Source organism: Aegilops tauschii, chromosome 5 (assembly GCF_002575655.3).
Source record: "Aegilops tauschii subsp. strangulata cultivar AL8/78 chromosome 5, Aet v6.0, whole genome shotgun sequence".
Lineage (NCBI taxonomy): Eukaryota > Viridiplantae > Streptophyta > Magnoliopsida > Poales > Poaceae > Aegilops > Aegilops tauschii.
The window spans coordinates 556,094,620-556,105,675 of NC_053039.3; positions in this window are offsets into that span (position 1 = coordinate 556,094,620).

Genomic DNA, 11,056 nt, shown 5'->3' on the forward strand with positions numbered 1-11,056 from the left:
GGCAATACACAACAACATGGTACAGAAACAATCGCTTTATTGATGCTAGCGATTACATAGGTTTGATATTACATCGAGATACGAGGCCAAGCGGCACACCCGGTGCCGCTGGACAGTATGTACAATATTTAATGAACATGACGGGGCCTCGATCACACGAACTACGCGGCAGCGGAAGAACGACAAAGTGGAACTCCATAGCACAAGGACACCGACGTGGACACGGCCTAGATACGAGATGCGCTCCGATGCGAACCGACTTGCCTGAAAGCTGGCATAACACGCCAGGTCAGTACATTGAATGTAGTTGCAAGCTCACAACAAACATAAGCACGATGACAGACAATATCATGATAATTAATCAGATTAATTCGATACAAGAAATACAGATGCAATGCAAACAATACGTGCTCCGAGTCTCACGGACTCGCTTACCAGACGGTTACCTCGTAACCAAACGGTGACCCCACCGGGGTCACACCTGAAACCAATCACTCATGAACACCTCAAGAGTTCATGATTCACCACGAACCAATGCATCACAACAATCACTTAGTTTGCAAGATTTATTATAAAAGTTGATCCATGGTGTGACTTACTTACGAGTTATGCCCATAACCGAGGACGCGTCTATCGATAGATTAAATACACTCTGCAGAGGTAGCGCACTTTACCCACACTACGGAACACCTGGCCTCGCATTCCCATTCGGGTGGACCAAAGCATTCCGACGAAACCCTCCCTTTGTCATGCACTCTCCCCGGCCACTCCGACCAACTCCCTCTCAGGGTTAGGTCTTGGGTGGCCCTGTTGGGGAACGTAGTAATTTCAAAAAAAATCCTACGCACACGCAAGATCATGGTGATGCATAGCAACGAGAGGAGAGAGTGTGTCCACGTACCCTCGTAGACCGAAAGCGGAAGCGTTAGCACAACGCGGTTGATGTAGTCGTACGTCTTCACGATCCGACCGATCAAGTACCGAACGCACGGCACCTCCGAGTTCTGCACACGTTCAACTCGATGACGTCCCTCGAACTCCGATCCAGCCGAGCTTTGAGGGAGAGTTCTGTCAGCACGACGGCGTGGTGACGATGATGATGTTCTACCGACGCAGGGCTTCGCCTAAGCACCGCTACAATATAATCGAGGTGGATTATGGTGGAGGGGGCACCGCACACGGCTAAGAGATCAAGAGATCAATTGTTGTGTCTCCAAGGGGTGCCCCCCTCCCCGTATATAAAGGAGTGGAGGAGGGGGAGGGCCGGCCCTCTCTATGGCGCGCCCTAGGAGGAGTCCTACTCCCACCGGGAGTAGGATTCCCCCCCTTCCAAGTAGTAGGAGTAGGAGTCAAGGAAAGGGAAGAGGGAAGAGAAGGAAGGAGGGGGCGCCGCCCCTCCCCCTAGTCCAATTCGGACTAGTCAATGTGGGGGGGGGGGCGCGGCCTGCCTCTCCCTCTCCCCTAAAGCCCAATAAGGCCCATATACTTCTTCCCCCGTATTCCCGTAACTCCCCGGTACTCCGAAAAATACCCGAACCACTCGGAACATTTCCGATGTCCGAATATAGTCGTACAATATATCGATCTTTACGTCTCGAACATTTCGAGACTCCTCGTCATGTCCCCAATCTCATCCGGGACTCCGAACTACCTTCGGTACATCAAAACACATAAACTCATAATATAACCGTCATCGAACTTTAACGTGCGGACCCTACGGGTTCGAGAACAATGTAGACATGACCGAGACACGTCTCCGGTCAATAACCAATAGCGGAACCTAGATGCTCATATTGGCTCCCACATATTCTACGAAGATCTTTATCGGTCAAACCGCATAACAAGATACGTTGTTCCCTTTGTCATCGGTATGTTACTTGCCCGGGATTCGATCGTCGGTATCTCAATACCTAGTTCAATCTCGTTACCGGCAAGTCTCTTTACTCGTTTCGTAATATATCATCCCGCAACTAACTCATTAGTTGCAATGCTTGCAAGGCTTAAGTGATGTGCATTACTGAGTGGGCCCAGAGATACCTCTCCGACAATCGGAGTGACAAATCCTAATCTCGAAATACGCCAACCCAACAAGTACCTTCGGAGACACCTGTAGAGCACCTTTATAATCACCCAGTTACGTTGTGACGTTTGGTAGCACACAAAGTGTTCCTCCGGTAAACGGGAGTTGCATAATCTCATAGTCATAGGAACATGTATAAGTCATGAAGAAAGCAATAGCAACATACTAAACGATCGAGTGCTAAGCTAACGGAATGGGTCAAGTCAATCACATCACTCTCCTAATGGTGTGACCCCGTTAATCAAATAACAACTCTTTGTCCTTGGTTAGGAAACATAACCATCTTTGATTAACGAGCTAGTCAAGTAGAGGCATACTAGTGACACTCTGTTTGTGTATGTATTCACACATGTATCATGTTTCCGGTTAATACAATTCTAGCATGAATAATAAACATTTATCATGATATAAGGAAATAAATAATAACTTTATTATTGCCTCTAGGGCATATTTCCTTCAGTCTCCCACTTGCACTAGAGTCAATAATCTAGTTCACATCGCCATGTGATTTAACATCAATAATTCACATCTTTATGTGGTTAACACCCATAGTTCACATCGATATGTGACCAACACCCAAAGGGTTTAGTAGATTCAGTAGTCTAGTTCACATCGCTATGTGATTAACACCCAAAGAGTACTAAGGTGTGATCATGTTTTGCTTGTGAGATAATTTTAGTCAACGGGTCTGCCACATTCAGATCCGTATGTATTTTGCAAATTTCTATGTCAACAATGCTCTGCACGGAGCTACTCTAGCTAAATGCTCCCACTTTCAATATGTATCCAGATTGAGACTTAGAGTCATCTGGATCAGTGTCAAAACTTGCATCGACGTAACCCTTTACGACGAACCTTTTGTCACCTCCATAATCGAGAAACATATCCTTATTCCACTAAGGATAATTTTGACCGTTGTCCAGTGATCTACTCCTAGATCACTATTGTACTCCCTTGCCAAACTCAGTGGTAGGGTTTACAATAGATTTGGTACACAGTATGGCATACTTTGTAGAACCTATGGCTAAGGCATAGGGAATGACTTTCATTCTCTTTCTATCTTCTGCCGTGGTCGGGCTTTGAGTCTTACTCAATTTCACACCTTGTAACACAGGCAAGAACTCTTTCTTTGACTGTTCCATTTTGAACTACTTCAAAATCTTGTCAAGGTATGTACTCATTGAAAAAACTTATCAAGCGTCTTGATCTATCTCTATAGATCTTGATGCTCAATATGTAAGCAGCTTCACCGAGGTCTTTCTTTGAAAAAACTCCTTTTAAACACTCCTTTATGCTTTGCAAAATAATTCTACATTATTTCCGATCAACAATATGTCATTCACATATACTTATCAGAAATGCTGTAGTGCTCCCACTCACTTTCTTGTAAATACAGGCTTCACCGCAAGTCTGTATAAAACTATATGCTTTGATCAACTTATCAAAGCGTATATTCCAACTCCGAGATGCTTGCACCAGTCCATAGATGGATCGCTGGAGCTTGCATATTTTGTTAGCACCTTTAGTATTGACAAAACCTTCTAGTTGCATCATATACAACTCTTCTTTAATAAGTCCATTAAGGAATGCAGTTTTGTTTATCCATTTGCCAGATTTCATAAAATGTGGCAATTTCTAACATGATTCGGACAGACTTAAGCATTGATACGAGTGAGAAAATCTCATCGTAGTCAACACCTTGAACTTGTCGAAAACCTTTTTGCTACAATTTGAGCTTTGTAGATAGTAACACTACTATCAGCGTCCGTCTTCCTCTTGAAAATCCATTTATTCTCAATGGCTTGCCGATCATCGGGCAAGTCAACCAAAGTCCACACTTTGTTCTCGTACATGGATCCCATCTCAGATTCTTGGCCTCAAGCCATTTTGCGGAATCTGGGCTCACCATCGCTTCTTCATAGTTCGTAGGTTCGTCATGGTCTAGTAACATAACCTCCATAACAGGATTACCGTACCACTCTGGTGCGGATCTTACTCTTGTCGACCTATGAGGTTAAGTAACAACTTGATCTGAAGTTTCATGATCATCATCATTAACTTCCTCACTAATTGGTATAGACGTCACAGGAACTAGTTTCTGTGATGAACTACTTTCCAATAAGGGAGCAGGTACGGTTACCTCATCAAGTTCTACTTTCCTCCCACTCACTTCTTTCGAGAGAAACTCCTTCTCTAGAAAGGATCCATTCTTAGCAACGAATGTTTCGCCTTTGGATCTGTGATAGAAGGTGTACCCAACTGTCTCCTTTGGGTATCCTATGAAGACACATTTTTCCGATTTGGGTTTGAGCTTATCGGGATGAAACTTTTTCTTATAAGCATCGCAACCCCAAACTTTAAGAAACGACAACTTTGGTTTCTTGCCAAACCACAGTTCATATGGTGTCGTCTCAACGGATTTAGATGGTGCCCTTTTTAACGTGAATGCAGCTGTCTCTAATGCATAACCCCAAAACTATAGTGGTAAATCGGTAAGATACATCATAGATCGCACCATATCTAATAAAGTACTATTATGACGTTTGGACACACCATTACACTGTGGTGTTCCACGTGGCGTGAGTAGTGAAACTTTTTCACATTGTTTTAACTGAAGGCCAAACTCGTAACTCAAATATTTTACTTCTGCGATCATATCGTAGAAATTTTTATTTTCTTGTTTCGATGATTCTCCACTTCACTCTGAAATTCTATGAACTTTTCAAATGTTTCAGACTTGTGTTTCATCAAGTAGATATACCCATATCTGCTCAAATCATCTGTGAAGGTCAGAAAATAACGATACTTGCCGTGAGCCTTAACACTCATCGGACCGCATACATCAGTATGTATTATTTCCAATAAGTCAGTTGCTCGCTCCATTGTTCCGGAGAACGGAGTCTTAGTCATCTTGCCCATGAGGCATGGTTCGCAAGCATCAAGTGATTCCAAAAGTCCATCAGCATGGAGTTTCTTCATGACTTTACACCAATATGACCTAAACGGCAATGCCACAAATAAGTTGCACTATCATTATTTACTTTGCATTTTTGACTTCAATATTATGAAAATGTGTATCACCACGATCGAGATCCAACAAACCATTTTCATTGGGTGTATGACCATAGAAGGTTTTATTCATGTAAACAGAACAACAATTATTCTCTAACTTACATGAATAACCGTATTGCAATAAACATGATCCAATCATATTCATGCTCAACGGAAACACTAAATAACATTTATTTTAGGTTAAACACTAATCCCGAAAGTATAGGGAGTGTGCGATGATGATCATATCAATCTTGGAACCACTTCCAATACACATCGTTACTTCACCCTTAACTAGTCTCTGTTCATTTTGCAACTCCCGTTTCGAGTTACTAATCTTAGCAACTGAACTAGTATCAAATACTGAGGGGTTGCTATAAACACTATTAAAGTACACATCAATAACATGTATATCAAATATACCTTTGTTCACTTTGCCATCCTTCTTATCCGCCAAATACTTGGGGCAGTTCCGCTTCCAGTGACCAGTTCCTTTGCAGTAGAAGCACTCAGTCTCGGGCTTAGGTCCAGACTTGGGCTTCTTCACTTGAGCAGCAACTTGCTTGCCGTTCTACATGAAGTTCCCTTTCTTTCCCTTTGCTCTTTTCTTGAAACTAGTGGTCTTGTTTAATCATCAATACTTGATGCTCTTTCTTGATTTCTGATTTCATCATCATGAAAAGCTCGGGAATCGTTTACGTTATCCCTTGCATACTATAGTTCATCACGAAGTTCTACTAACTTGGTGATGGTGACTAGAGAATTCTGTCAATCACTATCTTATCTGGAAGATTAACTCCCACTTGATTCAAGCGATTGTAGTACCCAGACAATCTGAGCACATGCTCACTGCTTGAGCTATTCTCCTCCATCTTTTAGCTATAGAATTCGTTGGAGACTTCCTATCTCTTAACTCGGGTATTTGCTTGAAATATTAACTTCAACTCCTGGAACATCTCATATGGTCCATGATGTTCAAAACATCTTTGAAGTCCCGATTCTAAGCCGTTAAGCATGGTGCACTAAACTATCAAGTAGTCATCATATTGAGCTTTTGTCAAAACGTTCATAACGTCTGCATCTGCTCCTGCAATAGGTCTGTTACCTTGCGGCGCATCAAGGACATAATTCTTCTGTGCAGCAATGAGGATAAACCTCAGATCACGGATCCAATCCGCATCATTGCTACTAACATCTTTCAACTTATTTTTCTCTAGGAACATATAAAAATTAAACGGGGAGCAACATCGCGACCTATTGATCTACAATATAGATATGCTAATACTACTAGGACTAAGTTCATGATAAATTAAAGTTCAATTAATCATATTACTTAAGAACTCCCACTTAGATAGACATCCCTCTAATCCTCTAAGTGATCATGTGATCCATATCAACTAAACCATGTCCGATCATCACGTGAGATGGAGTAGTTTCAACGGTGAACATCACTATGTTGATCATATCTACTATATGATTCACGCTCGACCTTTCGGTCTCCGTGTTCCGAGGCCATATCTGTTATATGCTAGGCTCGTCAAGCTTAACCTGAGTATTCCGCGTGTGCAACTGTTTTGCACCCATTGTATTTGAACGTAGAGCCTATCTCACCCAATCATCACCTGGTGTCTCAGCACGAAGAACTTTTGCAACGGTGCATACTCAGGGAGAACACTTATACTTTGATAATTTAGTGAGGGGTCATCTTATAATGCTACCGTCAATCAAAGCAAGATAAGATGCATAAAAGATAAACATCACATGCAATCAATATAAGTGATATGATATGGCCATCATCATCTTGTGCTTGTGATCTCCATCTCCGAAGCACCGTCATGATCACCATCGTCACCGGCGCGACACCTTGATCTCCATCGTAGCATCGTTGTCGTCTCGCCAACTTATGCTTCTACGACTATCGCTACCGCTTAGTGATAAAGTAAAGCATTACAGGGCGTTTGCATTGCATACAACAAAGCGACAACCATATGGCTCCTGCCAGTTGCCGATAACTCAGTTACAAAACATGATCATCTCATACAATAAATTATAGCATCATGCCTTGACCATATCACATCACAACATGCCCTGCAAAAACAAGTTAGACGTCCTCTACTTTGTTGTTGCAAGTTTTACGTGGCTGCTACGGGCTGAGCAAGAACCGTTCTTACCTACGCATCAAAACCACAACGATAGTTTGTCAAGTTGGTGCTGTTTTAACCTTCTCAAGGACCGGGCGTAGCCACACTCGGTTCAACTAAAGTTGGAGAAACTGACACCCGCTAGTCACCTGTGTGCATAGCACGGCGGTAAAACCAATCTCGTGTAAGCGTACGCGTAATGTCGGTCCGGGCCACTTCATCCAACAATACCGCTGAACCAAAGTATGACATGCTGGTAAGCAGTATGACTTATATCGCCCACAACTCACTTGTGTTCTACTCGTGCATATGACATCTACGCATAAAACCAGGCTCGGATGCCACTATTGCGGAACGTAGTAATTTCAAAAAAAATCCTACGCACACGCAAGATCATGGTGATGCATAGCAACGAGAGGGGAGAGTGTGTCCACGTACCCTCGTAGACCGAAAGCGGAAGCGTTAGCACAACGCGGTTGATGTAGTCGTACGTCTTCACGATCCGACCGATCAAGTACCGAACGCACGGCACCTCCGAGTTCTGCACACGTTCAACTCGATGACGTCCCTCGAACTCCGACCCAGCCGAGCTTTGAGGGAGAGTTCCGTCAGCACGATGGCGTGGTGACGATGATGATGTTCTACCGACGCAGGGCTTCGCCTAAGCACCGCTACGATATAATCGAGGTGGATTATGGTGGAGGGGGGCACCGCACACGGCTAAGAGATCAAGAGATCAATTGTTGTGTCTCCAAGGGGTGCCCCCCTCCCCGTATATAAAGGAGTGGAGGAGGGGGAGGGCCGGCCCTCTCTATGGCGCGCCCTAGGAGGAGTCCTACTCCCACCGGGAGTAGGATTCCCCCCCCCCCCTTCCAAGTAGTAGGAGTAGGAGTCAAGGAAAGGGAAGAGGGAAGAGAAGGAAGGAGGGCGGCGCCGCCCCTCCCCCTAGTCCAATTCGGACTAGTCAATGGGGGGCGCGCGGCTTGCCTCTCCCTCTCCCCTAAAGCCCAATAAGGCCCATATACTTCTTCCCCCGTATTCCCGTAACTCCCCGGTACTCCGAAAAATACCCGAACCACTCGGAACCTTTCCGATGTCCGAATATAGTCGTCCAATATATCGATCTTTACGTCCCGACCATTTCGAGACTCCTCGTCATGTCCCCGATCTCATCCGGGACTCCGAACTACCTTCGGTACATCAAAACACATAAACTCATAATATAACCGTCATCGAACTTTAAGCGTGCGGACCCTACGGGTTCGAGAACAATGTAGACATGACTGAGACACGTCTCCGGTCAATAACCAATAGCGGAACCTGGATGCTCATATTGGCTCCCACATATTCTACGAAGATCTTTATCGGTCAAACTGCATAACAACATACGTTGTTCCCTTTGTCATCGGTATGTTACTTGCCCGAGATTCGATCGTCGGTGTCTCAATACCTAGTTCAATCTCGTTACCGGCAAGTCTCTTTACTCGTTTCGTAATACATCATCCCGCAACTAACTCATTAGTTGCAATGCTTGCAAGGCTTAAGTGATGTGCATTCTGAGTGGGCCCAGAGATACCTCTCCGACAATCGGAGTGACAAATCCTAATCTCGAAATACGCCAACCCAACAAGTACCTTCGGAGACACCTGTAGAGCACCTTTATAATCACCCAGTTACGTTGTGACGTTTGGTAGCACACAAAGTGTTCCTCCGGTAAACGGGAGTTGCATAATCTCATAGTCGTAGGAACATGTACAAGTCATGAAGAAAGCAATAGCAACATACTAAACGATCGAGTGCTAAGCTAACGGAATGAGTTGAGCCAATCACATCATTCTCCTAATGATGTGACCCCGTTAATCAAATAACAACTCTTTGTCCATGGTTAGGAAACATAACCATCTTTGATTAACGAGCTAGTCAAGTAGAGGCATACTAGTGACACTCTGTTTGTGTATGTATTCACACATGTATCATGTTTCCGGTTAATACAATTCTAGCATGAATAATAAACATTTATCATGATATAAGGAAATAAATAATAACTTTATCATTGCCTCTAGGGCATATTTCCTTCAGGTCCCGTGTCTACCAAAGACACCAACGGCCATTGTCGTGGCAAAACGGTCCCAAACGGGGACAAGGTACCATAAAAACAAAAACGAGCACACAAGGTTATGTCTGCCTACCGGGTCAGGGTATGCACGCCCATAACCTTCTCTCGCGGGAGGCACCGGTGAGAGCCACAACAAAGGACCGAATCAAGACCTTCCCACAAGGTAAATGTGGTTGCACTGAATTAAAAGCCCGATTCAGTGGCACCATGATGTGATCAACATCATATTCAAGTTGAACTTAATCAAGTTTAACTTTGATAAAAACTTTTTATCAATAACATGATATAATGCCATAATCATGCAACTACTCGTCATGCAAAGCAAACAACTCATAGTCATGGATCAAACTTAACAACATAAACATCTTGCAATACTTAGAACCAAAACTTCTCTGGTTATAACTCATTTTATTTATCAAGCAATATTTTTATTAGTTCATCATTTAATTGAAAATATCACTTAATAAAATAACTATCATTAATTTCCATAGCAATATGTCTAGTGCAAAATTTTACTCTACTTAGCCAAACAAGTTCATGCATTCAACTAGTAACTAAAACAAGCCCATCAAGCATGATAAAGTAACTAGCAATTAACCAAATTTATTTATCAAATTTTAAATGCAAATAAGAACTCATATTCAAGTAGAAAATCATAGATATTGAAATAACACCATCCAAATGCTGGTGTGGCTTGCCTTAGTGTACAGGAGGATCACGCCCCTCTTGGTTTGCTTCAAGACAAGCTTCTCCTTCTGAAAAAAATTTAAAACCACAAAAATAATTATCAAAACACATTCTGAAAACCACCAGAAATTCTAGGCAGCAAGGAAAAATCCACCTTTTGGTGTGCTGCTAGAGCTTTCTGAAACAAAGACAATGTAAAAAGAATCAAATCATTTGGACTTATGGTTTAGAAATGGTGGCTGGTCAAAGTTTAATCAAATTTCTGAATAATATTTGAATTAAACAGAAAACCAGGGGGGTGACGTCTAAGGCGTAAAGCGGGAGTGCGCCTCCACTCGCACCGCTTCGGGCACGAGTGGTGAGGCTGACACTGGGCCCCGCCCGTCAGGAGAGAGAGAGGGGGATCAAGATCAGAGAGGGGCGGCACTTCGCCGGAGCTCACGCCGGCGACGAGGGGGTTGGGGCTAGGCTAGAGGGATAGGATTGAAGGGGGCTCGTGGCGCACTTGCCCGTACCCGTGGCTTGGCGTGGGGTGGACGGAGCTGCTCGCGGTTGAGCTCGCAAGCTACGGTGGCGGACGGGTTTCGCCGGAGAGGTTGAAGACGATGGCTAGGGGCGGCTCCGAGGGCTCAGCGGCGTCTAGGCAGCACCAACAGACCACCAATGCCCCGCACAAGCAGTTGCTTCAGTTCGAGAGGCACCGGAGAGCGGCGGCTGGCCTGCGGGGATTGCCGGAGTCCTCTGGTCGGGGCGACGGCCAGAGGCCTGCCCGACCGAGCTGGGGTCGTTCTACGTGTTCGTGGAGGTGGTGTGGAGTGGTGCTTGGCTAGGATTCGAGGCGGGGTCGCTATATATAGCCGGAGCGAGGGGGGAACGTGTCGTCGCCGGGGCTCTCTGGACACGCGGCGAACGGCGACGAGAAGCTCCAAGGCGAGGGGGAAAACACTCAGCGTCAACGCAGGAGCTTGCCCACGCTCGCGG